The 27,054-nt window shown below is 37.2% G+C and overlaps 1 protein-coding gene and 1 long non-coding RNA gene across 2 annotated transcripts in view; one reads left to right on the top strand and one right to left on the bottom strand.

The window, feature by feature from the left end:
- Nucleotides 1-27,054, top strand: part of tmem132e (transmembrane protein 132E) — a 422,525-nt gene that overhangs the window by 92,287 nt on the left and 303,184 nt on the right. The window lies entirely within an intron of this gene.
- Nucleotides 17,924-19,900, bottom strand: LOC129370545 (uncharacterized). Its single transcript, XR_008607064.1, has 4 exons — nucleotides 19,872-19,900; nucleotides 18,715-18,891; nucleotides 18,352-18,509; nucleotides 17,924-18,205 (listed from the first exon to the last, which is right to left on the bottom strand). It is a non-coding gene; the product is annotated as an uncharacterized LOC129370545 (long non-coding RNA).

A 27,054-nucleotide genomic window follows, 5' to 3' on the forward strand; every position in this document is an offset into this window, starting at 1 on the left:
GAATACCTAAACTTAATTATGTCACATTAAAGCTTGAGTTTTAGATAAAAAAACCCCAAAAAACTATAAAGTGTGACACACAAAATGTATTTGTCACCAGCTCCGTGAGCAGCATTTACGTTTATTGCATCAATCATTTCTGAATAATCATTTGCCGTTTGTGTTATTTGTTGCTTTTGTAAATTGTAAATACCAGAGTGTCAGGCATTGTCATTTTTAAAAGAATAATTTCTTTGTGTGTTAAGCTTTTTCTCCACCTAATGAGATATTTAATGGTTATTGTGAGGTTAGCTGTCTTTTCTTCGCTTTCTTGAATCACCACAAAAATCAACAAAAGCAAAGCGAATGCAGGTCATAATGTGAAGGCAGAAAATAGAGCTAGTGTATAATTGGCTCTGCGGATGCTCTGCTGTTTATTTGAGTGATGGTAATAGCTCTGAAATGTTCTGTTTGCCCCTAATATCCAATAAAGAAACCTCTGAGGTGGTGATGGTATCAGTGAAGCTGCTTGTTTGAAATAAGTAAGGCATTTTGGGGGAAAAAAGGGAGGCCGATTCATCTCTGAGACGGCAGATTTGGCTCCATCTGAAGCTGGAGCTCCTCAGTGAGAGCCCAAAGCCCAGATTCCTCCTCTTTCGACTGCTTTACATGCTTTCTTTATCCATCAGAGAGCAGCAAACGCAGCGACTAACAAAGGTTTTCAATGTCTGCTGACTTAATGCTGGTCGATCAGAACAAAAACCAAATATCTCTTTTGAAATGTTTGACATAAATGTGCTGAATTAGCTGAATATCTGCACCAGCAAAGCACACCTTAAGTGGAGTTAGGAGTACAACAACCAATCTAAAATAAATAATACAAAAACTGAAACTGACCCAACAGTAGGTTGACTACATTTTTACATGTTTTGTCAAACATGTAAAAATAAACTTGAACTAACTTTCTTTCAAATGGTTCAGATAGTGCAATTAGAGATTCTAAATGCAATGTAAAATAAAGTATTATGCTGCTCAGAGCACATAGCATAGAATTAGACTGAATAGATCTAACTCTGATAGATCGAGTACATTGTCGCCAATACCAGACCTAGAATTTGTTTCAATATCTGGACCTATATATATACTAATATCTGATTGATATTAGTAACTGAAAAATGTTTATCAGAGCAGAGAGGTGGGAAATTTGATGCTTGGAAATTGTGATCACTTGAAGCTAAAAATGTACTTCTAAATCTGTGTCCCTGCTTTCACACCTTTTTATGTACTTGTGGCAAAATTTTTACATGAAAGGCCAAATTCCTGCATGTCTGTCGTCTCCTTAATGCATCATGAGCTGAGGTTTAACGGAGACGGCAGTGGGATGATACTCCTTTTAGTGACTCTAATGTACTTTTCTGGTACAAATGTGAAACACTCTTTGAACGATCCAGTCTAAGAGCTGCTGGTCTTTCAAGTTTTCTGAGCTGATAGCAACATTCAGACACTCCAGCCATCAGCACCGAAATTATATTTTTGTTATTTTCCTCTCTTTAAAAGCAAACCCTTATAGTAACTCCTACTGTCTCTCTTCTACACTCAACCGCAAGGATAGTGTCACAAGTCTGAAATAATTTGCAGGTGCTGCCAGCAGCTTCTTGAGGGCAGCGGTGACCTGGAGACCAAGCTAGTGTATGCTAGCTCAACTCCAACTAATTTACACGCTCTCTCTCCGAACGCATCCCCCACTGCCCGTCTGGAGCAGGTGCCTTTTTCCCGCTCTTGTCTGGAAACGACTGAGGCCACGCTCTGCTCCTCCTCACTGATTGGTGAAGCAGAGTGTGTGATGCTGACTGGCATCTAGGCCTCTGGAGGGCCAGTCCAGTGCTGAAGGAAACTCAGCCGTCCTGCCAAAAGGAGTCAGGGTTGTGACTCGGAGTCTGGTCCCTGACCTCAGCCCATCATCGGGATGGGGCTCTGCCACGCTTCAGCTGCATTTCGTCAAGTCAAGTCTCTTTCTCTAGTTTAGTTTTGTATCAGAGCTTTGCTAGTCTGATTGTAAAAGTCACATATTTGACCTCCTCCCACTTTTTTCTGGCTTCTTGGAATTTGATGAAAAAGGAAGATGTAAGGAAAAATATCTGTTTTTAAGGAAAAACTTTTTTAAAAACAGTGGATAACTGTCACAAAGTGTGTAATAGATCATTTATAACCTTAAAAAAATGTTTCCAGTAATCATATCCTTATGGTAGATTAAAATATTGTATATTGCTTTCATAACTTTAAACGTGGATTTAAAGTTATCATATGAAGAAAAGCTGGATTTAAAGAAACTTGAAGGCAATGAATGAACCCATGTAAATATTTTTAATTATTTAATGTATTGAGAAAATGTAATGATTAAATGATTAGGGATGCAAGTTATTGATCAATGAGGTAATGTGAACTTGGTTGGTCTTATGAATCGACTAACGATTAATCGATAAGCACATTTTTCTTGTATGAAAAGGGACGGCCATCTTTTATAACATGACAGGCTCAATTTTTCATAAAATGCGGAATTAAAAAAAATAAAAAATTAAATTGTAAGCAAACAAACAAAAAATTGTGGTTTTCTCAAATCATGAAACTTAAACACTTAATTCCCCATGAATAGAGATGTTCGTTCAGAAGAATTGTAGTGGTTGATATTAAAGAAATGGTAAAACTTCGCTCCATGAAGTACATTAACTCATGACAGCCATCCATATCAGCCCTGCTTATTGGCATCATCTTTTTTCCATGTTTGTTTTCCATTTACCAAGTTTTCCAGACTATAGAGCGCACCTCACTATAAGCCGCACCTACACATTTTTGAAAAAAACTGGAAACATATATATATAATATATAAGCCTCACTGGTCTATAATGGTGTCTCCGCCAATCTCAGTTTTCCACAAGGACACAGCAGAGGGCTGCGTCCTCATAAGTGACCTAATTCGTCTCCTACTCCGAACCATGGTTTGGTTCACACCGAGTTTTCATGCAGGGCCTCTGTTTCCCTCCTGTACTGCCAGATCAATAGCCCTCAATGTAAAAGCTGCATCATATTGGTTTGGAACATTTCTCTTTCCTGTTCTGGTATGCCTCTGGCATCTTTGTTTCTATATCAACTGGCTCCTCTTAAGGATGAATCGACTGGAAATCATTTTACTCTGCTAAACCATTAAGCTTTCTTAATACACATACATGTTGAGTAATTGTGATAACATCAACATTATATTATTAAAAAACATTCGTCCATATATAGAATAATTCTAGGAAATGTAAACATTTAGAACTTGGATTAAAAGCATTGTTTATTTCCTATGTAAAGTACTGCAACTTTTCTATACATTTAATTCTATTTTCCATGAAAATGGAAATTAGGTCACTTATTCAAATTTCGAGTTGTCCAACTTTGCACATGGAGTTAAAAAGAATAAATAAGACTTGCCTTAATTTATCTGTGTTCGAAATATAAAAACGTTGAGGCCATAACAACTAATGAGTCGAACTTTGAGTTGGGGCTGAAGCTCGGTACATCAACATTATCCCTCACATGGTCACCAAGGAAGGCAAACAAGTTGCAAAGCAGCATTTTGTTAACGAGAAATCTGCAAATGGACAGAAATGTCACGGCTTAATTGGGCCATCCATTATCTGCTCAACATTCAAAACCGACAAAAGCAGATCCGCCACGACCAAAACAATGTTCTCTCTCTTTGGCTCGGGATCTGCAGCTGATTTTTGTGAAAAGGAGTCGTTTTCTTCTGGACCCATTTCACTGTGAACCTTCGCTTTTGTTTGAGTGTGCCAACTCATCGTCGCATTTCCATCTGTGGAGATAGAGAGTTTCTGCCAGAATGAAACTGCTTTGTGATAATGGGGAAAGAGTGAAAAATAAAATATTCATGTATTTAGGCTGCAAAGGGTGCGTTTCAGTTACCCATCCATCCATTTCCTGTAGTTGGATAGACCTTGCAGCCATGCTGCAGGGCAGGTGCCTTTTCACAGGGAATTGGTCCATTACAGGATTCCCATTTTAGGCTTTGCAATCAATTTATTCAATAAATCTAACTTAATCACACATAAAACTGAAAACAAAATTTACAGCATAATCTAAACACTTTTACATTTTTAATAACCCTTACAACATATCAATGTATTTGTCATTTTGGTTTTAACAAACTAGAGTTAAAATGTGGAAGTCACTGAATATCACACTATTTTCTGCTAACATTGAGTCAATCTAGTTAATTTGTCAGACTATCTGTTCTGGCATCAGACATGATAGTCTGATCTTACCAAACGTAGTTCTAATTTAGAGGCAGTTCACATACACCACAATAAAACGTGTACAGTTAAGTCAGACCAAAACTCTTTTGTTTTAGGTCAATTCACCAATCACCAAAATACTGTATTTCTTTTTGCTAAGCACCTCAATAATGAAGAGAAGATGATTGATTTGTGATGTCTTTAAAATCAGAAGTTTGCTTACTCTTTTGCCTTCAAACTGAAATTTTGCATTTTCTTCAAACATCAATGATAGTTTCTGGAATTTTGGCTCATTTCTACTGACAGGTCTGCTGTCCTGAAACCACTTTGTAGCCTCTCTGAACGTAAGCCCTGGTGGATGTCTTTAGATGTTGATTCAATATTTCCACATAATGTTCTTTCCTCATTTTTTATGTATTTTAATAAGTGCGCCTATTCCTCCTGCAGCAAAAACATTCCCATAACATTACCCTTACACTTCAACATTGGAATAGTTATTTCAATAGTTCATCAATGTTTTATTTTTCTGGAAATATTTCCAGTGAATTCTAGGACAGAAGTTTAACTAGAAGAATCAGCTGTGTGTAGCAACAGATTGGGGAGGGGCACCGAATACAGTATGATAAAAATCCTTTTCTTCTGGCACTTTCTCCAGCATCCATTTAAAAAAAACTGAAAGTATGACTGAAAATGTTTGCAATGTTGAAATGGAATATTTTAAAACCTTGATAGATGTTCTCGCTAATCTATCCATCCACAGTAAGTAAAGCCGTTTATGCTTCAAAGAATAAATCCACTCTTAGACTCTTTCTTGAGCTATAAAATTCAAAATGCTTACTTTTTCTGATGTGTGATTTGAAGTGACATCTGATAAGCAAGCTTTCACCTCCTCTGGAAATGAACTCATGTATCTCACAAGTCCAGGTCTAATCCTGTTAATCTGAATAAATTTAACCCACATTTACTTTTGTATTTTTGCAAAAAAAAAAAAAAAAAAGAAAACTACATATTTTTTTTTTCTGCTGCAGCTGTCAAGAACACCTTCACCAGACTGAAACATTTCATTATGTGACTAACATGAAGCCATTACCTATTGTTGTTATAATGAACTAATGCTGGTGTCTTTTTCATTGTGAATGTTCTAATATGGAGCTTCATCCATTGTGGATAATTTATGTAATTAGGGTCTGGAAGACAGAAGGGATATTTCCATCAAATCCCACACTGTCACCATTACTGTTTACCTAGAGCCACCTGCCTTCTCTGAAGATGGACACACATGTCCATCTTCAGAGATGGACATTTGCTGCAAATGGATAGAAATGTCACAGCAACATTTCTATTATAGTTAACAGGAAATTAATTCCTGATGTTTATTTATTTTTTTTTGTATTGTGCCCAAATCAACATTTAAAGTGTACAAAATATGGATTTTGAAATTGCTGGACATGTGTGATGTGAAATTTAACTCGCATATTTGAGCCAGCAGAGTTTTAATGATTGTCTAGAGAAGCGATGAAAGTGCTGCCAAGCGGAGTATAACCGGACGTGGGTTTTTTTTTGTTTGTTTTGTTTTTCTTTTTTTCCACACTGGATAGTAACTGAGAGTAGGAGTGTGAACTGCAGCTATTTCATCAAGAGGCTGGGCAAGCAAACAGAATCAAAAGAGACTGACTCCAGGATTTGGAACTCATCTCATGCACACAAGATTTGAAATGAATACTGATGCAACCTGTGTGCTTCTTTATGTTGCTGAAGCAACCTATACCATGAGTTTGAAAAATATTATTTTATTAGTATTTTACTTAAAACTTACTTCAAACTGCATGAACAGTGTGGGCTGAAGCTGTAGATGTTTCAATTCTAATCATTACTGATGTACCACAATCCTGCAGGTTTTAACTGTTTTTTTGTACTTTGACTTGAATTATTTTGTTGCTTAGATTGATCTAACAGCTGTTTTTTGCTTTTCCTGGCCAAATTCAGAATGTGTTTATTTATCTATATTTTTTATGCTTCCCTAGTTTTTTTTATATTTATTGTGGTGTGTAAAAACACACCACAAACCCTCTGTGCCACAAATTTTTCAATTTGTGGCACAGAGGGGCTTTGGCTTTGTCACTTTTTATTTGCACGCTGGAGCTGCTCTGTAAATTCCGAATAATGATTCATGCTAGTGACAACTGCTATTGTGAACAGCGGCACACATTTCCTGAATCACAACAGGGAGGCCCGCCTTATTTGGATGAAATATGCCTACTAAGCTCTCTAAACAGTGAATTTGTTCTTGTTAATCAACCATTTTAGAAGTTCAAGACATTTATTTTGTTGATTTATTTTCATTTTTAAGCATCAGCATAAATACCACTTAATAGGTAGGTTTTCAGTTTGTTACAAAGCATTCATCGACCACGTTTGTTTCCAATTAAAGTCGAGCTGTTCGGTCAGTTTGACCAGCTGCATTAACAATCATCACAGCTTTGACTTTGGATCAGAAAAGGACCTCCTGTGGTCACTTGCAAGAATCAGTTTTTTTTTAGTTTGTTTGTTTTTTACGTGAGGTGTCTTTAAGCGTTTATACATCATGCTTTTAGTCAGTAGAAGCAGGAAGAAGGTTTTATTTCACATAATGCTCATTTGAAAAAGATCTCTTCAAATCCAGGCTTCAGCAGAAATCTGAAAAAAATAGCACAATGTTTGGAGGGCGATCTCCATGAGGAGATGATGGTAAAATCTGTCTGACCAGGTCATCAGGGCTAAGCTTTTTTTAATAGCCTTTAAAAGCACCATATCTCAAATCTTTAATGTGCTGCCCATCAGGAGAGCAATGAAAAACGCCTATGTGACACAACCCACGGCTGATCTCCTGATCAGCTGCAGGATGCATGTCAAAGCCACCAGGAAATGTAGCGAGGAAGTAAATCACTGAGACACAAAATGTCTCAATCCATCGTATAACATCTGTTTTTGATATTTAAGCTGTTTTTGATGTCAAAAATTCAGCCTCCTGTCCCTGTTCTGAACTTGCCAATAATGAATTCACTCCAACCTGAGCAAGTTGTGAATATTGCATAAAAACCAACAACTTTTTATTATATTCCTAAATCAAGAAATCTAAACAAAAATAACACATTGATGGTCTAATTGGTTTGATGGCAAAACAGAAATGCACATATTATTGATTGTCCTGCATATAGAAATGTCTATCATAGTTATCTATCATGTAAAGCACACACTGCAGATGCAACCATCTGGTTAGTTTGAAACCTTCACCCTAAATTATCCCACAGAAACATCTGAGATTGTCAGGTTCTCCATCGGTTTGTGCAGCTTCCCCACTTGAAAGAACTCAAAAGACCAAAACTGTTATCTTTGGTTATTTCCTATTTATTTATCAGTATGTTGGGAAATGAGTTGTCTTTAGAGTTGGTCCAGAATCAGTTTACAATCTCTAAACAATGTCAGAAGAAAAAATAAATAAACACATAAATAAATATGTTTATGTTTCACAGAAATTATGTTTATTCTAACAGCAAATGAACACTAAGCAAACCACTGAGAGTCTCAACCCACAAAGCATCTCAAAGGGTCACAGGAGAGCTATTAGCACAGGTCTTGATATAGATGGCGTTATACCTTTCATTTTAACATGCATTTTAAATAGTTTGAAGATGGTCCTGATAGTCTGCTGCAACAGAATATTGTGTTCACTCCACATGACGGCAGATGCTGTGTTTCAGACGGAAAAGTCTAAATATCTTGGGAACTGACAGGAAATGGACCGTGACATTGTCCGTATGTTTGGTGCTCCCTGCGCCGGAATGCAGCCACTGTAATGCAGCTATGAAGCGAATGCGTCTGAAAAAGCATTCGCTTACTGACTAGTAACTGAACTGTTACTAGTCAGACCACGTCCCTTCACTCACCTGCAGAACTGAACTTTGATGACCAGAAGGACCAAGATCAAGGAAACCAATCACTGCGGGGGGGTTTTTATTTTTAGATGAGAAGTTTGTTTATTCAGGGCGAGAGTTCAGTGATTTCAAAGAGCCAACACGGGGTTTTTGTTTCCTTTTAGGCACTTATCAGATACAGCCAGCTGGACAGAGGCCTAGCTGCTGACCTGCAAGCTTGCTGGAGGGATTGAATTTCCCAGCTGGCCTGGGTGGAGGTGGAGATTCCCCAGGAGACACAGGAAGTTAATGGAATAAGGGAGGTTTAGGTGTCTGTTGTTACTGCTGGAACAAGCAGTAACAACAGTAAATAAGCTTGGTGCATTGGAAAAAAAAAGTCCCTTTTCAAGTTCACTTCTTTGTTTACTTTTGGGATGAAGATGAATCACAAGCACTTGTGAATAAAGTGGCGTTCAGATGAAAATGTCATGGTGGAAGTGAAATAAAAAAGGACAAAGCTCACAAAATAGAAGTGCACTCACGCAGAAATAAAGTGTTACATTGTGAAAATAAATAATAAATCAAACATAAAGTCAGCACAAAGTCCCAGGCACGTTTCTCCCCCATGTTACTGTGAATATTAGTGTGCAAAGCTGCAAGCATGCATGCCTCTGAGAGCCAAAACTTGCTTTCATATTTGTTTTGTGTGCGCTGCTCCCCCTCGAGCTTGTTGGCAGCATGCAGAGTGAGCGGCCATTGTACCCCCGCCTCTCTGGATCTCAGTAAAGAGCACACGGCTCCCCAGCTGCATGTTAATGCAATCATTATTTTAGTCTTTCTTTTGCTGATATTACTTTGACCTTCAGTGTGTTTCCAGGGCTCATTTTTCTCCAGAGGGGTAAAATTGGCTCCGCAACTCTGGCCAGTCTGTCTGGAGCTCTTCCGACGAGTCGCCCGTTTTTAAGAAAACGAAAGTGAAAATCGTAGGGGATTGCTTCAGCGTTTTGGCAGCGAAGTGAGGTGCAGGCTGAATTATAAATGCTAACAAGACCAACCGCTGTGAGTCTGAGGGACGCTGCTGCGTTGTGACTCGGATACACATGCTGGTGCAATCCGCCACGGTGTTCGACACTTTCCTCATGTCACACAAAACCGCACACCGAGGATTTTCACACAGGCTTTGCCATAAAGATTTAGTCGGCACTCTGTGTCGATCTAAATAAAGCGCTGATTATCACACAGCTGGTCAAATATGTAAGACTCTTTTATCTCTGAAGCGGAATCGTAAAGAAGGATCAAAAGTCAATCTAAAAACTGATAAACTCTGAAAAGGAATCAGCTTTTCCTCGGTTTCTGAACACAGACTCTGTAAGATCTATGCGTGATTATGCAGAAACATGAACAGTTGCTTTGACTCTGACCTTGTTGACTTTTAATCTGTTGTCGAATGCCACAGCCTGAGGAAGAAAATCCTTCAAGGACAACCAAAGAGTACTTCTGCCACAAAATATCCTCTGTACTCGCAGGCCACCTGATGACAGAAACTCAACATAATGAAGGTTTTAACCTCTGCCAGCTTTTGTTTTGCATCAGAATAGTCGGGTTAATTCCTCTTTTCAGGACTGTCTAGTTAGTTTAGTATTTAGATCTCACACACTTGATCCGTCTACCTTTGCCATTTCCTGCTTTGTTCAGATCATAGAACCTTGTGTTTTATTGTTTGTTTTTTTTTTTCAGGTAAAAAATGTTTATTTGCTCTTTACTACTCAAACTTGCAGAAGTGAGGCTACAGCATAGTGACTCATACTCTGTAATTTGAGCCTTCGGCAAATAAACCTGAGTCACTTTTTTTTCCGTAGTGCTATGTGAATCCAGCTCCAAATCCAGTCTGTGCTGCAAACATGCTGGAAAAGTAGCGTGTGGCCTTTGAATCTTCAGCGTGCTCCCTGCAGGAAGCTCCGTGGGAGAGTGAGAATGCCTAAGTAGCTTAAAATGAAGCATCATATCCTGGAGGTGTCAAAATTCACACACACAGAGAGGCAGACAGACTGATAGAAACTTGAAGTGCACTTATCAAATTCAGAGGATACAGCTTCCTCTGAAGCTAGAAAAAAAACGAAACATGGATATTTTTCAACATTTCCACAGAGAAAACGCCACATGATGAGAGATGGCTGCATCACAGTTACTGCCACCTCACAAATTATGAACAAGTTAAATGTTTTAATTTTTAATGAAAAAGCTATTGCTAAACAAGGTCCAGAGAGACAAAATGTAGAATGAAGACTTCAAATGTTGCGATGGCGTTTCACATGTTGGTCTCAAGTCCTTGAGGGTCAAGTCCAACTCAAGATAACGACTGAAATAAATATTTTCTCATTCTCTAGGTTACCCCTGACCCTCTGTTGCTGTCTGGAAGCTGAACCAGAACTGTTTTTTCTTAGTTATCTTTTAAACATTTAACATTTATTTCAGAATGAAAACCCGGTTAAAAACTAATTTATTAATATGAGAATTTAGCATTTCTGCTATTCAACCCAAGTTCTTATAGCACTTTTTTGTTTTGTGCTTCAGTGATTTTTGCTAACTTTGCTTAACTTCCACATGAATTATCTTTACTGTTTTGTAAGCTTTCTGTTGAATAAAGCTCGACATCCATGTGGAGGTTTTAGTTATCGACTCGTTTAAAGAATCACTTCCTAAAGCGCAACTGTATGAATGTAATAACAAATTTGATGCTGTTGATTTTGATACATAATGTCACATGGTATGTATCAACATGGCTGAAGTTGTCTCGTTAGCATCACCAAGCTTTTGCTAAATAAACAAGCACAAGCACGGTGAAGCGCTTTGTTGGAACTAATGTTTATGATTAATGTTTTAAGGATAATGCAGCAAACTTAGCTTTGCCCACCACTGCTAGGTTCTAATAATTATTCCTACTAGACGTCAGAATATTTTTGAAATGTAAATAAATATGCTCCTATAGAAATAATAGTGGCTAAAACCTGCCAATGTTACATTTGGTGACAATTCTTTGTAATAACTAATTTAACAGCTTTGTATGCCTGTCTTCATATTACACTTCTCACTCTTAGCTGGACCATTTTCGATTTGAAACCTTTGTTTTTATTCTAACTGGAAAGGACACTAAAGAGTGTAAATTACAGCACAATTAACGAGGCAAAGTGTGTTGAGTTCTGGTTAAATTTCTGAATAAACAGAACAATAAGTGCTTCTGTTTTGATATTTTAGCCAAAGCTGTCCTACCTACTACGTTTATTTTGTTTGATTGATTTAACACAGCGCACAGTTGGCGAGACATTGATGTGGTCATTATGGAGCTTCAGCTAACGCCCATAGATTATGAGCCATTAGCATCCCATCATAATGCATCAAAGTTGATGATAAAGCCAATCCTTTCACTGTAACCATGCAGTGAAAGGATTGGCTTTCACTGCATTGACTTCCTTGGGACGAGAAAAAGACGAGGACATGCACTATGCAACAAAGGAAGTTGCACATTTTGATTTTGATTCAAAAGAAAATGTAATTGTTTACTTTGTTTTTTAAAAACCTTTCTTACTCAACAGAACGAACCCTTTTCCTGGTCAGCTTCCTCAGTAGAGAACTCACAACGTTTCATCTTTATGACCGATCTCCTGTTCTAGTGTGAACCATCTGTCAGCACCTTTCACGTCTTTTGTCTTCCCAGGAGCGGGGTGACTTGTCCAGCAGTCTCCATTTAGTCTCCATGGTTACCAGCTCTTGCACTGACGGATGCATGTGTGGGCAGTTCAGTTTATTTAAATGGAAAAATATTCATCACATGTGAAGAGAAAATATATGCTGTTGTAACTATACTCATCCAAGAAACTTGTTCTGGATAGTGATGCTCTGGGCTGAAAGGATCTCCAGTAGCAATCAGTCTTTCAACATATCCAAATAGGCCTCTGACTGAAAACTGTTACTAACTATGCCTATAATGATTACAAACTTTTCTGGACAACATCATTATGTCGGACAATCGGCTGACAGCTCTAAGATTGTTTAGTGTGTGCTGGGCATCACACTAAGGAAATGAAGGAGGGAGGGTCAGTGGAGAGCGCCAGAGTTTATCCTTTTTTCATTCAGTGTCATCAACAGAAAGAGAAAAAGGCATGAAGAAACGAGAAAGACGATAATTGAAATGAGGTCGATAGTTTTAATTTATTGTGCGACTAATTGATTTATTTATCACGACAGGCCTAAACACACACATCATTTAGTCAAAAGTTGTGAAAACTAACAAACATTAAATTTTGTCAAGTTTCATCATTAGAATCATCAATGCACATCAAATATGATGGTCATTTTTCCACTTATGGTTCAAAAACAACTCTGGTAAGGTGGTGGTTTTTAGTCTCGACTGAAAGGAACTCACCATTTCAGCTCATTAGCACTTTTGTAAATGAATGTAATATACTTACAAATGTAATTAAATTCAATTTTCTGTGATGCGAGTACTCCTGACCCCACCAGGGGAAAAAGGATGTTAGAAATTGGCTGGATGGATGGATAGATGGTCATGTAAATAGAGGTCAGTGAGTTTATTCTTGCTTCATTCTGCAAGGTTCTTAGTCTAATTATTCCCATACAGCAAACCTTTTAGCTAAATTTAAAAGTAACATTATTTATTGCCATCTTTTCTAAACGTTTTTTGCCAATTTTCGTTTCATTATGAATATTTAGTGGACAAAGTCGGACTTTGCTCACGTTCTCTTCGCTTTAAGCCCTCAGATTGTTGTTCTGGCCGCACATTTTACTTTGTCATGAAATGAGTGTAGCGACCTTATGAAAACCGCCTGAAACTTCCATCAAATATCCTGCTGACTGTAATCCGTGTCAATCTAAAGCCATAATCCATCAGTGAGATCTGTTCTTTATTTTTTATTCCTGGCCTGCATAGAAAAATTATTTCTCCGCTGCATCTTTTCACTCCCGAACATCCATTAGCTCAGTCAGCTGAGGCACAGGAATCTGAAAGTCTGTTCAAGGACAGTCACATTTGGGTTGAAATGAAGTGATTCAGTCAGATGTGTTTTTCATGAAAGTTAGTGGGTGGAATGTCACCTGGAGACATATCAGCAAAATATTTGACCCATGTAATAAAGCCTGCATCGTTGGTCGGCTGCTGTCTTAAACTGCTGAAGAGGACGTTTCTGTCGTCGTAATGCCTTAAAGTACCGCGTTTAAGATGAAGGTATATCTCTTAAAGGTGCATTAAGCAGCTCATGAGCTTTGTCAGCTTCTATCAGCCACTAGTACACAATATGAACAGAGTAGAGAGCCGTCCACAGTGAAAGAGACGTGTAAACAGGCTTCAAATAAATGGACCTGTTTTTGCTGTCGGATTGTCTGAATGTGGAAAAACAAAAATCTAATTTTAAGTTGAGAATATTTTTTTGTATTTGTGGAAAAAATAGAAATGCTCATTTTAACACTTATATGATGCAAATACAAACTGAGATTTTCAGGAGAAGAGTTTCTGCTGCAGACAGGTGCTCTTGGTTTTTCTTTAAAACTGGAGAACATGCAGATGCTTTTGATTATCAAAAAGCTGCATGAAAATATCTTGCTTTCCCAAAGTTAGCCACATTTACAGAGCAACAATGAGACGTTAAAATTGAAACGAGGCTCTGTGAGCAGACTGAACTGTTGGAGAACTGCAGCACTTTTTTCAGTGGTAATATGCATGTAAAAGATGAGAGGAAACAAAGAGCTTTCATTTTAGATTTTAGCGTTTGTGAAATCCGTATGTTTCAACAGCTCTATCTGAGTCATTTTATTAAAAATAAGCCACTGTGCCTGTGAATTAATGGACCCTTTCAGCTGCTAATCAGTATTTTCAACTGCTGGTTTAACTTCAGATTGATTAATACGAGAATTTATTATGTCACGTAAGCTGAGGAGCACCTAGAGGCTCCTTTATGGAGCTTATTGTGCAAATACATCAGAACTTGACTGAATTAGCAACATTATGCAGCTGATGTGTAACACAGGAACAGTTATAAACTAACAAAGCAGCATCTGACCAGGCTGACCATGAGCTCCTCTGCTGAAACTGTTGTCCCGTTCCTAGATGGATTAAAAGGAATAAAATCCATTTATCCCTGTCAGCACATTGCACAGTTATCTATTCACCTGTTTTGAATGATTTATGCTGGAAGCAAACACATGGACCAGACTAAGGAAATGCATACTGCTGGAAATGTCACGATTATTTCTTATGTTTCTTAAAATGACTCAATGTTACAAACCTTTTTTATTCCTGAATGTAGCCTGTTGTGAACTTATTTGCATAGCAGCAACCTGAGAACAGCAGCAGAGTTATTTTCAAATGGTTAATGAAAGTTTTCTGTTGCTTCTCCAGTACCCTTAAAAAAAACCCAATAAAAACAAGTACCTTGACCTGTTGCTATGGTGATCTGTTGCCGTTTCGATGTGCATCATGCTGTATCAGCGGTTTTTCTTCATAAATCAACCTTTCTAAAATTAATGAAACATATCAGAAGTTTCATTAAAAGTGAAGTAATTAATTAGTCTCAATCTTAAAGCATTAAGTTTTCCAAACGTCCATCGGACCTTAAGCATCCCTGGTCTTGGCTCGGCTCAGCTCTAATAAGACTGCAGCCAGAAACCTGAGCTGCTGCTGCTGCAGCGCTGCTGTCCTCTGCACCATTAGACACCACTTTCACTTCTTTGAAAGAACAGTTTTGCATTTAAAACTAAAATATTCAACGCCAACACAGATATTTGTGTGCAAATTAATATTATGTCACATTTTTCTTTCATTGTTTGAATTCTTCATCCCTGGTTGGTGTAACTGTCGACTAGCATCTCCCCTCTTGTCCTCCGAAGCCTCAGGCTTTTGCAGCTCTGTGACTTTCAACCCCATGAATGATAAAATAAGCAGATACATCAGCTACCTTCAACATCTTCCTACGGCTGAGAGAATAAAGACACTTCCCAAAATGTCAGATCTCTTTTTAAACACTCAGTTAAACATTCATTTGTGACCTTTAGAAACAGTACCGAAGAACACCAAACTACTGGCTGCTTTTCTAGAAATAATTTGTATTTGTGCAAGACTTTCCCTCTTATGTGAGTACAGATCCTGTAGCTCTACGTGTGTTTGGCCTGAGATTCCTCTGTAGTTTTTCCTTTTTTTCTTTCTCACTATGTAGATGTATATATTCCATCTGCCACATACATCTGCAGTCGAAAGAGTTTGTTGTACACGTCCTGTAGAGAACTTCAGAAGAAGCAGCTGGAATAAAAAAAAGAAGCTGTGAAGCTTTGCACTTAACAACATGTTGAAGAATCAAAGGACACATGCTGAGTTGTGTTTCTTTGGTGTTCGCCGTAGTGAGATCCACACGGAAAACCATCAGAGGACACGTCTTTCTGTCCTGATCTACATCAAGGGTACCTTTGAAGGCCCTGACTCGCATATGGTTCGGGGTTTCATCAACGCTGGTGTCATCATTAAAAAAAAACTCCCAAAACTTATTAAAATGTTAAAATTCAATAATCAGCTCTACTATTTACAACACACAGGTCATGAACAGAAATGCTGTAAATCTGTCACCATAAGTAATTAATTAGTTGCTTGATAAGTTGAAATAATTTGATCATATCCATTCTGATTATTTTTTGAAGGGCAAATTTGCTTACAGAGATTTCAGAATCTCTGTAAGATGATGAAAGATTTCATTTTATTTATGGTTTTGGTAGTGTGCAGGCTTTATTGCCTTTTTATTTGTTGTTTTGGACATTAGAAATGTCTTCCAGTTGTGATATCGAGTTCTTTTCACAAAAGGAAAATGTTTGGTCTTTTAGAGGGAGAATTAGCATTTTTTTCCCCTATCATTTGTATGCTATTTGAAAATGGACTCAAAACAACAACACCTATTTCACAATAATTTCTGGGTTAATTTATTGCCCAGTAAAATTTGTAATCATGACAGGCCTAGTTCACCAGAGAAACACAAAACTCAACTCAGCTACGTACTTCGACATATTTTCACCCAAATAAGAGAAAAAAGTAGCTATCCAGGGAATTATTCAAGTAAAAAATTAATTGATTTAAATTTTACTGAGTAACTGTTTAAAAACCCTATAATATTTAAAAATGACATAATCAAACTAATAACTGAAAATTAAAGTATTTGAATGGCTAAATAAGTACCAGTAAATAACATAAATACAAAATTCAAGTAAGAGAAATAATTTTCAATTTTTCAAGAAAAAACTTAGGAAAATCATTCTTACTGTAGGCAATATACATATGAACTCTACCAGGTTTTTTTTAGATGGAAACATTTTAAAATACTCCAAATAATTAATTGAGCATACTGTACTGTTTGATCATTACAAAGAATTCAGTTATGTACCTCATTGCTGTTGTGAAATGCATTTATTGACAAAGTTTTGATTTGGTCTGACTTTTTTTTTTCTTTGTAACTGCAAGAAAAACTTTGATGCTCTTACCTGGAGCCTGTATTGTCTGTAGTGGTGTTACCTGTAAGTTAGGAAACACAACTGAACTTCTCTTCTCACTTAGTAAACGTCTGAGAGGAACTGAGATGATTTTGACCGGTTTGCAAAAGGTTTGGACAGTAAAATTTAGCCCCTGAGAGGAAATATTCACATTGGTGTTGAAGTCCAAGTTGCCAAAAAGTAAGTCAGACGCCTGCACTGGTTTCACCTGGACTCACCTGCAGAGAGGTGAGTCCAGATCATATTGCTGAAGTTTTAAAGGGTTTTATTGCTTTAAAAGAGGGAAAGTACCAGATAGATAAATGGTTTGAACATATTTCATGTCTTCTGTCTTCATAACTGAAGCTGTTTCTTTCTTCTTCTTTTTTTAAAGAAACTATAATATTTGAATCCAGAGGAATAACATTTGGCTAACAATGACAGAGACTAAACCGGTGAAAGTACAAGCTCACACTTTTCTTCGAGGTTGGACTTGCACAAGCTGACCATCATCTATCACAGTTTCTTATCTTGCAGCTCTGTCAACAGGCTGATGAAACAGCTCTCAGATCCAGGTACTATCACTATTTGGAGGAGCCTTTTCTTCAACATTAATAAGACACTTTCAATGTGAAAAGGGAGAAATACCAAAGCAGCAGAGGCAGAGATGAAGTGGTTAACTTCATCCAATAACACCCAGCACGTCCACAGGTCAGCGTGTCCTTGGAAAAAAAAAATAAAAATATATATATATATATACATATATATATCTTCATGTGTAATTTCTGAGAAAAAGTCTTATCTATAGATTGCTTAAAAGATTTATGCAGCTCTCTGCTATATTACTTAGTAATAACATAAGATATATTTTGACACATGATAGAAATAGAGCTTTCTATCATTTTATTGATATATGAATAAAAACTGTTTTACTGTAAAAAGAATTAAATGATTTATTTTTGACCTCTTTATGTGGAATATTTTCCTAGCTAACAAACCACCAGTTGGTTCTTTTTAGACTCAAACCTTAGTTCTAAACTTGACTAAAAGTGAAATTTGATGCACAATATAAATTCCAAACTACACTTCAAAAACTGAAACAAACCTTGTTCCAGCTTATATGTATATATGTAATTTTTCTACCTCAGCAAACATCTGAGAGAAACTGAGATGATTTTGACCAGTTTGCAAAAAGTTTTGAAAGATTTTTCATTAAAAAAAGTGACTTTTTATAAAAAATTACGGTTCCATTGAAGAAATTTATTTTCAGAATTTCAATTTGCTAAATTTTATGGTTAATAGTCAGCAGTTATTGCTAGGCCCTGGCTTTTTTCCGGGATGTTACCTTGGATCAAATCCAAAATATGAGCATAAAATATCAGAATGTAAAGATCTGTTGATCATCTGTCAAAAATCAGTGCCTGTATCAGGAACAATCAGGGTTTAAATAGAACTGTTATGTGGCAATAGCAGGAAGCTCTCTGTAACATGGTGGACACACAGCTTTGATCCCGTTTGAGTCTGCAGAAAGGAGAAGACAGCATTTCACTGAACATATGGAAAGTGATCCGCTATGAAAGAGCTTCTTAAGGCGAAGAAATGGAGTCTTCTTAAAAGGCCGAGACTGTCACCTCATCTCAACCCGACTGAGTGTGCTGTTCACTTACCGGGATCAAAGTGGAGGCTGAGAGGCCAGCAAACATGCAGTGAATGTTGGTAGCTGCAGAGCCCGCCTGTTGAGAGAGAATGGCTGCAAGACGTCAGCTGCTGATTGAAGTCTGAAGTGGAGAAATTTCAGTCTAATTATGGAAGTTAAGTCTCAATCCTGGAAATATAAAAATAGCAAATCTGTTCATGTTCCACACTCAGAGGCCACAGTCTCTGCAAATTAGTGGCGACGTATTATTTAATCCATTGATTTAAAAATAAAAAGTCCAAAATCTTTAATGAGGGTTTGAGTAAAATAATAAAATCCACTAAGGTTCTGCTACAAGAAAGCCAACAGAGTTCTTAAAATGAAACAGACTAACCCTATTTAATGCATGAGTGGGCTCTGGCAATTTCATTGTAATCTGCCTAAAGGAAAGCTCATCAGATGCCCAGAATTGTTCTGTGTCCTTGAGTGGGGAGCAGGACTTCACGGTGGACAGGTGATATTTCTGGTCCACTCAGCAGATGTTGGCAGGAGAGAAAATGTGAATGGATTTCTGAAATGAAGACAATTCCTCTCAGCAGCAGCAAAATTACCACACCAAAAGTTAACTCATTGAAAGAAAGTGAAGAAACTTTTATGAAGCTTTTGTCCATCATAACCTGAGGCGGGAAATGCATCTATTGTTTATAAAGCATTAGTGCTATTAAAATACTATTTATCTGCTTAGAGACAAGAACTTTACAGTAGGTAGATCTTACAAAAGTAAAAAGCAAATATTTACTGGATTTTCTGGACTATAAGTTAGTTTTTTTCATAGTTTGGCCAGGGGTGCGACTTATGTGTGAAATTATTTACACATTATTATATCAAATCGCATGTTACTTCCACACTAAACCGCAAGAGGGCGCTCTAGGCCTGTGTTGATAATGTGTGTGGTAGAAGCTAGCTTCGGAGTTAGCGGAATTGTTTACAAGCAACACCGAAGATGAAGATGTCATTCGATGTAGTGATTTGGAGAGACACGGATGGCTTGGTAAACTTGTTAGCATGTTACTTATGCTATAGTTATCTGAATAACTCTTAATATGTTATGTTAACATACCAGGCACATTCTCAGTTCATTGTTTGTCATGTAGCGTTAGCATACTGTGCAATTATTCAGCCTGTTGTTGCCTCTGTTCTATTTTTATTTTAAATTGCCTTTCAAGATGACGTGTCTGATCTTGGTGTTGGATTTTATCAAATAAATTTCCCTCCAAAATGCGACTTATACTCCGGTGTAACTTATAGTCTGGAAAATACGGTACTTTGTTTCAATTCGTGACCAGAAAACACGCTCGTTTCTTAGCAACAACTTAACAACAAATATTATTATTGTGGGGAAAACATAGGAATTATTCTGTTCTTCTCAAATTTTTCAACAATAATTGTTTATAAAACATCAGTGCTATTAAAATACTACTTATCTGCTTAAACACAAAAACCTTACAGTAGGTAAATTTTCCAAAAGTTAAAATCAGATATTTACTTTACCATGAAAGGCACTCATCCCTTAGCAACAGCTTAACAACAAATATTGTTATTGTTGAAAAAACGTAGGAATTATTGCACTCTTTTGAATATTTTATGAATCAGAAATTAGAGTAACTCTATCAAATGTGAATTATGAGAGTAACATGTTTAAAATATAGGCGGGTTGAGTTTCAAATGTTTATTTGAACACATACCGGTAGTTACTTTACAGAAACAAATTACAATGGAAGCAATTTTACTAAGTTTAATATTTTTTTCTTTCTTTACCTTTTCGCTCTAAAAGTACACACATTTTTAGAGTTGTGTACTGTAATTTATTATTATTATTTATCTGTAACCAGTAATGCATGAATACATCTTCCTGTGAAGAAAATCGTTCTTGATCCTTTCTGAATGGTGATCAGCCAGTCCAGAACTGACAAACTAATGCATGCAAAATGAAACTTCAGGCATCGTCATCATTTTAGTCTCACAAAGATCAGATGAATGTTACAGTTATGCTTTGACTCATTAACGATTAAAATTGTTTGGATTAAATAAACTCATTACACTCTCACTTTTAAATTTAATGGTCAATGTTTGTTTAATTTATTTGCGAGATTAAAACAAAGTTTAAATGAACAATTTTCTTATGTAACTACCTTAGAAGAACAGATAACAGAAGTTTGGAGTAACAGCATGTTGTTTTTATTGTAATATTGAGGTTAATGTTGCAACACACACGCTATGAAAAGAAAAAGCGTCCGAAAGGTATTTGCAAAGTGCTAGACTTTTTCAAATTGTTGACATTTGTTTTGCTACAAATAGTGCCTTTTTGCACTGACACTGTTTACCCCCATTTAAATGGGGCATTATGCATGCATTTAGGGAGAAATGCAGATTATATTTCCATGAATTACAGTCAGAGCAAATGGATTTAGACCCTGAAAGACCAGAGTTGTTTGCATTATAGAGGTTGCAAAGAAGAGAAAATATCTGCTTAGAGATCGAGGTAATTATGGCAAAGAAAAAAGTGAACTGCCTTAGCAAGTGTTGCTGGCCTTATGAAAAATGTATCAACGCCACACTATAAAAACTTTATTTTAATGGAGAATAGAATGTAGCAGAAATATTCTTTAATTTTGGGGAAAATTCAGGTGTACCACTAAAATACTACAATACAAATAGAACTGTCATGTTATTAAAAACAGGACACTTGGATTAAAAAGAATATGTCACAACAAAACAGCAGCAATGCTGCTAATTTAAAGAAAGACCTCCACCAAACATCTGTTTACTTGTTCAACTTTTTGGAAAAAGTAAAAGTGTTTTGAAATTTGTTGTAGATGAATGCTTTTTGAAATAACTATGATAATGTAACATTATATGGTTGTGGTTGGAAACATTGTGAGTCAGAAGCATTATTACGTGGTGCTCAGAGACCGACTGGAAAAGCCAGGGCATTAGAACGATAACGCATGTTTTCTCTGCTGAGGCAAGTTGTTAAAGTGTGCCATCAATCCACATAATGCAAGGCGCCCTGTCTGGAACACTGTAATCTTTTTAACGTTTGGGATAGGATTTAACAAGGAAGCATGCAGACGGATAAAGTCCAGGAACATATTGTGATAATGCAACTCATAATATAATAGATGTTTAAATCTTGAATATATCTCATTGACATCAATGCAAACAAGAAGCAGATGACTTAACAAACTGATGTAAAAGCAGCTTATGGGTCCGTATATCCATAACAGAGCTGGAGCAGCTTGTTTTTAATATGATTCCAGATAAAGCACAACAATGCCAATGGCTTTGTTATCTGAACGGGACACTCCAAGGGTTTTAGGTCAAGCAAATGAATTTGAGGCCCAGAATGTGTGTATCTGCAGCTTTTCTCTGGTCCATTTTCTTTATTAAGTGAGCCACCAGTGTGCGTGTGTGTGATGTTTGGGATTGTTGGACATCAGAAACCATCAATATCTGGGCGTCCTTCATTAGAAACACTCAAGTTTCTTTTATCTTAAACCAAAGACATGATTGATCCAAATAGGTGATTTGAACAAAGTATTTTCTCTTGAGTTATGAAAAAAATATCCTTCAGCAATTTTCTGCTCTCCTGATAATTTCCAGATTAGGAATCAGGCATATTCAACTTCAGTCTAGTGTGCACTGAAGGTTCCAGTTCATGCTAACTCATCTAGATAACAAAGTTTCTGACTCACGTCTAATCCACTTTTTAATTTTAGGAGAAAGGCAGAGTTCAATCAGATCTCACAGCATGACTCAGCTACACTGACTCTTATGCTGGCACAATTAATTTGCCTTAAGAGTATACTTAATTGGCTTTAAGAGCTGCACTAATTTTACGTTAAGTGTAACTAAATTATAGGCGACATTTTTAAATGATCTTTTTCTTAAATGTGTAAAAGACTCATATTACGAAGTTGGGGAGAGGATGCTGTATAAAGAATTATTATTCACCTCTCTGAAACATTAAGAAGCCCTTTGGCAACAAATCCCACAGGCTGCGTGAAGTGAGCAAAAAACCTTAGACTTTGTTCATATCTATAAATGAATGGCTACTTTAATAAAGAAGTGTTGAAATACAGCAAAATAACAGTTTTGATGATGTTCACATGATGTTGTAAAAATTGTGTAAAACATTTGCAGTTCCTAACATAAATAAATTCAGTTTATATATTATTGATGAAGAAATCACTGTAATTATACTTCCAAACAGAACATGGATTTAAATTATACCACAATCATTTTCATTGTTCCACCTTTACCTTTATTTTGTAGTTTTTATGTCAAAGTGCTGCAGTACGGTTTCTTTTGCTTTTTGGATTTGGGCAGCTATCTTTTTCTGAAAATCTATTTTTTATATCTGGTGATGAGGTTCTTCAATTTTTCTATCCGTTGGTTCGTCTGTGGGTCTATTCGTCCGTCCATTCATCCATCCCTTGGTCAATCTGACCATTGGTCGATTCATCCTGCATCCAGATACTTGTCATCTGTTCATTTCTGTGTCTTTGCATTTCTTTTCCAGGGACTGTATTCTAAGTCTAACTACAGCAAAAATGGAGAATGTCACAAATTGTAAACTTTAGTATATGCAGTTGAAAAACTGAGAACTCCTGAGTTTAGAATTTTGGAAAATATACAATTTTGTCATTAAAACTACATAGAAATCCTTCAGTGAATCTTAAGCCATCCCTCTTTCTGTGAGCCATCGTTGCTTAGTTGTAGGTCAGACAATGAGCTTGCAGAGGGAACTGCGTTTGAGGGATTGTGTAATCTGTTGGGCCTCACCGTTGGGACAGTGTGACACTCCCTGATTGATGGGTGTTGCTCTCTTCGTCCTTGTCATCATCACAGTGAGGCCGTCAGAATGACTGTCCTTCCTGAAGGCTGGTAAACTCTGAGAGCCGAATAAGCTGACGTATTCGGAAGCATGAAGAGTTGCAGATGCTTCACAAACTATCTGTAAACATCTAGGTGGAGAAAGCTTTTCACCTAACAACATTAGAGATGTATATTGTTGCAGATATAAACAATAACTCTGGCACCATTTTTGAATATTTGGTTATCTGCTTATATAATTTTTTGCTTCTCCTCGATAGAAACAAGCTGAGGTTGCAGGTTTGCATATGCTATGACATTTAGACAACTCACTGGAAAAGGTCCTGAAAATATTTTAAAAATATTTATGAACTGTATTGCTTACCTCAAGACACCATTGACATTTAAAGTATTGCTTCTCATGTCTTGACATATAGAAGGATCAACGACCGACACTTAACTTTTTAATATCTAAAGGCCAGCAATAAAAGAACAGTCGTCCATGATTCAGTAACCACCCATATCTAGTTCTATGAATATTCATCTTTATACCTGCAGGGCCAAAACCTTTTCAAGCCTGAATTTCAAACCAATTAATTATCTTTTTTTGAAACAGTTTGTTCAATGAGAATATCAATAAATATCAATAAAATTGAAAATATGATCAAAAGCAGTAACCATATGAAGTTTAGTGATACAAATCCGTTTTTTTTTATGTGACTGGCGTCCTAAAGAAGTGCATTAAAATGGGATTGTTTTTGTGTTGATGGGCAGTCTCAACCACACAGTTACCTAAAAACAATTGTAAAGTCTAAAGTTTATTATCACGTTTATTGTTATCACAACAGCATTATAAAATATCAAAAAACTTTAAGTTTAAATATTGTCTCATCTAGAGAAAGACACAAATGTTGTTTTGATTTAAATTAGTTCAATTATAAATCGCCAATTCATGACAGATTTTGCTTCCTCTGCCATGAGTTTTGGCCTTACTGTTTGAGCTGTACCCTTGCTGAAACTTCCCTGCTCACCAAGCCATGTGAACCTTAGCGAAACCATATCCTGCCACTACACTCAGTCATACACACCAAGCACCCAGATATGCTGCTACCAAGACAATAAATCAACAAGACCTCCCGTTGGGAAGTACTTTCCTCTGAACATTCAGGGAAATTCTACATGCTGTCTGCCCACAAAAGACATCTCAACACCCCTGCAAAGCCCATCCACGTCCTCACTGATTTTTAACACTGTATTTTGGTCCTAATCCAGTGTAAACCACTGAAAATAAATGGATTTCTACTTGTCAAATCCCTTGCCTCTCTTGGGCTGTTGTTTACCATTTTACAGCACACTCAGGAAGTAATCTAGCATCAATCCCAAGCATCACCTTGAAGAGGCCCACTCAATCAATACTTGATAATACTTGAGTTTGACTGGCTGTTCTCATATTTTCAGCCTATTGCCTGGCAGTATGCCACAGGATGTGAGGAGACAGCATTAATACACCAGAGTGGTGTGATAAGGCATTACGACAGTCCCCACCAACCGCTGCATTTCCAACCAGAGCTGATGAAGAGAGATTGCCGATGCTCTGAAACCTTGAAAAAGATGACTTGATATCAGCTCTCCTCATGGCTGATGCGTAATGATCCTGCGTGACTGAAACACACACTTGTACACAAAACGCTGATAGTCGTTCTCTATATGCTGCCTTTAATCACACTCACAGAGAGCTTTATTGCCAATAGTCCAGATCTCCTATCACCCTGGCTTTGCAGGAAAAAAAGAATTACATTACAATGTTGGCGGTGACATTTTTTTTCTACTGATGGTAGATATCAGAGGCACCCTGGCTTTTAGCTTAGATAAAAAGCACGCTCATTCAGTGTCAAAGCCTGCAGGGAATATTAATCAATACGCATTATCCCCCCCAAAAATCACATTAATGCTTTTTACTTACAGTTACTCCACGGTGTTATCACTCAATGTTGTAACATGTCATCACGGCAGCCTTGAGAGGACTGATACAAAGCCATGCTGTTGTGCTCCAGACTGGTACTTGTTAAAATCATGAGTCTGAAAAATGTAAATTTATTTCACTTGTGTGACAGACATTGATGCATGATGCAGATATCTGCCATCACTGTAAAAAAAGACACATAGCCACATTTCCATGAACCAAATTGTGCTTAATGGCATTATGAAAATATGTTTATGCTCTAATGGCGGTTTTTCGGTTGAATTGGAATTAAATTATTATACTTTGCTAAACTGCAATGGAAACACTTGTTACTACTGAAGGAAAAGGTGAAGAAGAGGACAGGAAGTGGTAGGTGGATGATGGCAGGGAATGTTTGTTCACGCATTATCATTAAAAAACATAAGTCACATGAGATTTTATATGAATTTCTTATTTACTGAAAACACCACAGTTGTGTAATTGTGGCTTGTATTCTTTTTAGCAACATTTTGACAAGTTGCAAATTGCAGACATTTGTGATAAAAACACAGTTATTGTGTAACATAAAGTATGGGGAACCAAGAGTGTTTTGCTTCAGGAGGGAAGCAAAATACTGAAATAAAAATGAAGGCTGAAATAAAAATGAAAAATAAAAAAGGGAGGGGCCATTGCTATATAACAGAGGGGATCTGCATAGCAACTGGAAGACAAAGGGACTGGACACTGACCCGTTACAGAGGGCGAAGAACGCGGGACGTCGTTAAAGTTGGCACAAGATGGTCGACTTCCGTAGAGTGATCTACTTTATAATGTAGCGAATCTATTTAAAACAGTTAGTGTGAGGTTTTGATGCTGTTTAGGTGTGGCATGATCTCCAAGCATCTGGCAGTTTGAGTTGGTGCCATTCTGTGGTGGCTGAAACTCAGCCACCACCCTCCCCTTCTTTACCTCCCCAACACCTTCCATCACAGCTCACCAATTCATAAGGCTACAAGGTGGGAGCCGAAGTTTGATCGTTCGCACAGCAGCACAGGTACGAGCATATTGCACATGATAGGACGATCACTATAGTGTGCTTGGAAACGGACGACTATGTAGGAAATTTTTCATTAACCCAACATAAAAACAAAAAGTCTCCATCTGCATCAACCACTTGTGCCACCAAGCCAAATCACACTCAGAATAACTAAATACAGACCAAACCAGATCTTTACCTTTTTTTAACTGAGTACCCGGCGAGAACCCATGCATGCAGAGGGAGAACATGCAAGCTCCAGGCAGAAAGACCCTGGGCCAGGAATCGAACACAAGACCTTCTTGCTGAAAGGCAACGGTGCTACCAACTGTACCTCTGTGCAGTCTGTCCAACATCAGTAGAGTTGAATAAAATTTGTGTCCCAGATGAAGATCTTCACCTCATGTTGTGTCTGCCATGTTTTTTCTCCTGGCACTGTGTGATGAAAGTCTGAGCAGCCGTGGAGCGAAGCACCTCAGGGTGCGCTGAAAGGGCCACATTGTGTTTCAGGTATGTCACACAGATTTCTAAAAGCCTTATTTGAAAGTAAGATCAGGTGCTGAAAAATGTATCACTCCGTAAAACACATTATAGTTCTGTTTTCCTCTTCGTCCTGAACTCAAATGTTTACTTTCTGTCACAGCAGTCACATTTAATGCTTTCCTTTATTGGAAGAGTTTACGTGATCAGCTTTGAAGTAGAAATATTTTGTTTTTTTTCATTGTGCCTTCAACCATTTTGTGTGTTTATGGTTCAATGTTTCACAGTGAATGCAGGGAAAGGTCGATAATTTCCCTGTTTCCATCACAATATGCCTGTCATAATTTGACTAGTCATGCATTATGCCTGTCTGCACAACTACAATACAGTTTACATAAGTA

This window comes from Poeciliopsis prolifica, unplaced genomic scaffold, assembly GCF_027474105.1.
Source record: "Poeciliopsis prolifica strain line A6 unplaced genomic scaffold, Auburn_PproV2 SCAFFOLD024, whole genome shotgun sequence".
NCBI lineage: Eukaryota > Metazoa > Chordata > Actinopteri > Cyprinodontiformes > Poeciliidae > Poeciliopsis > Poeciliopsis prolifica.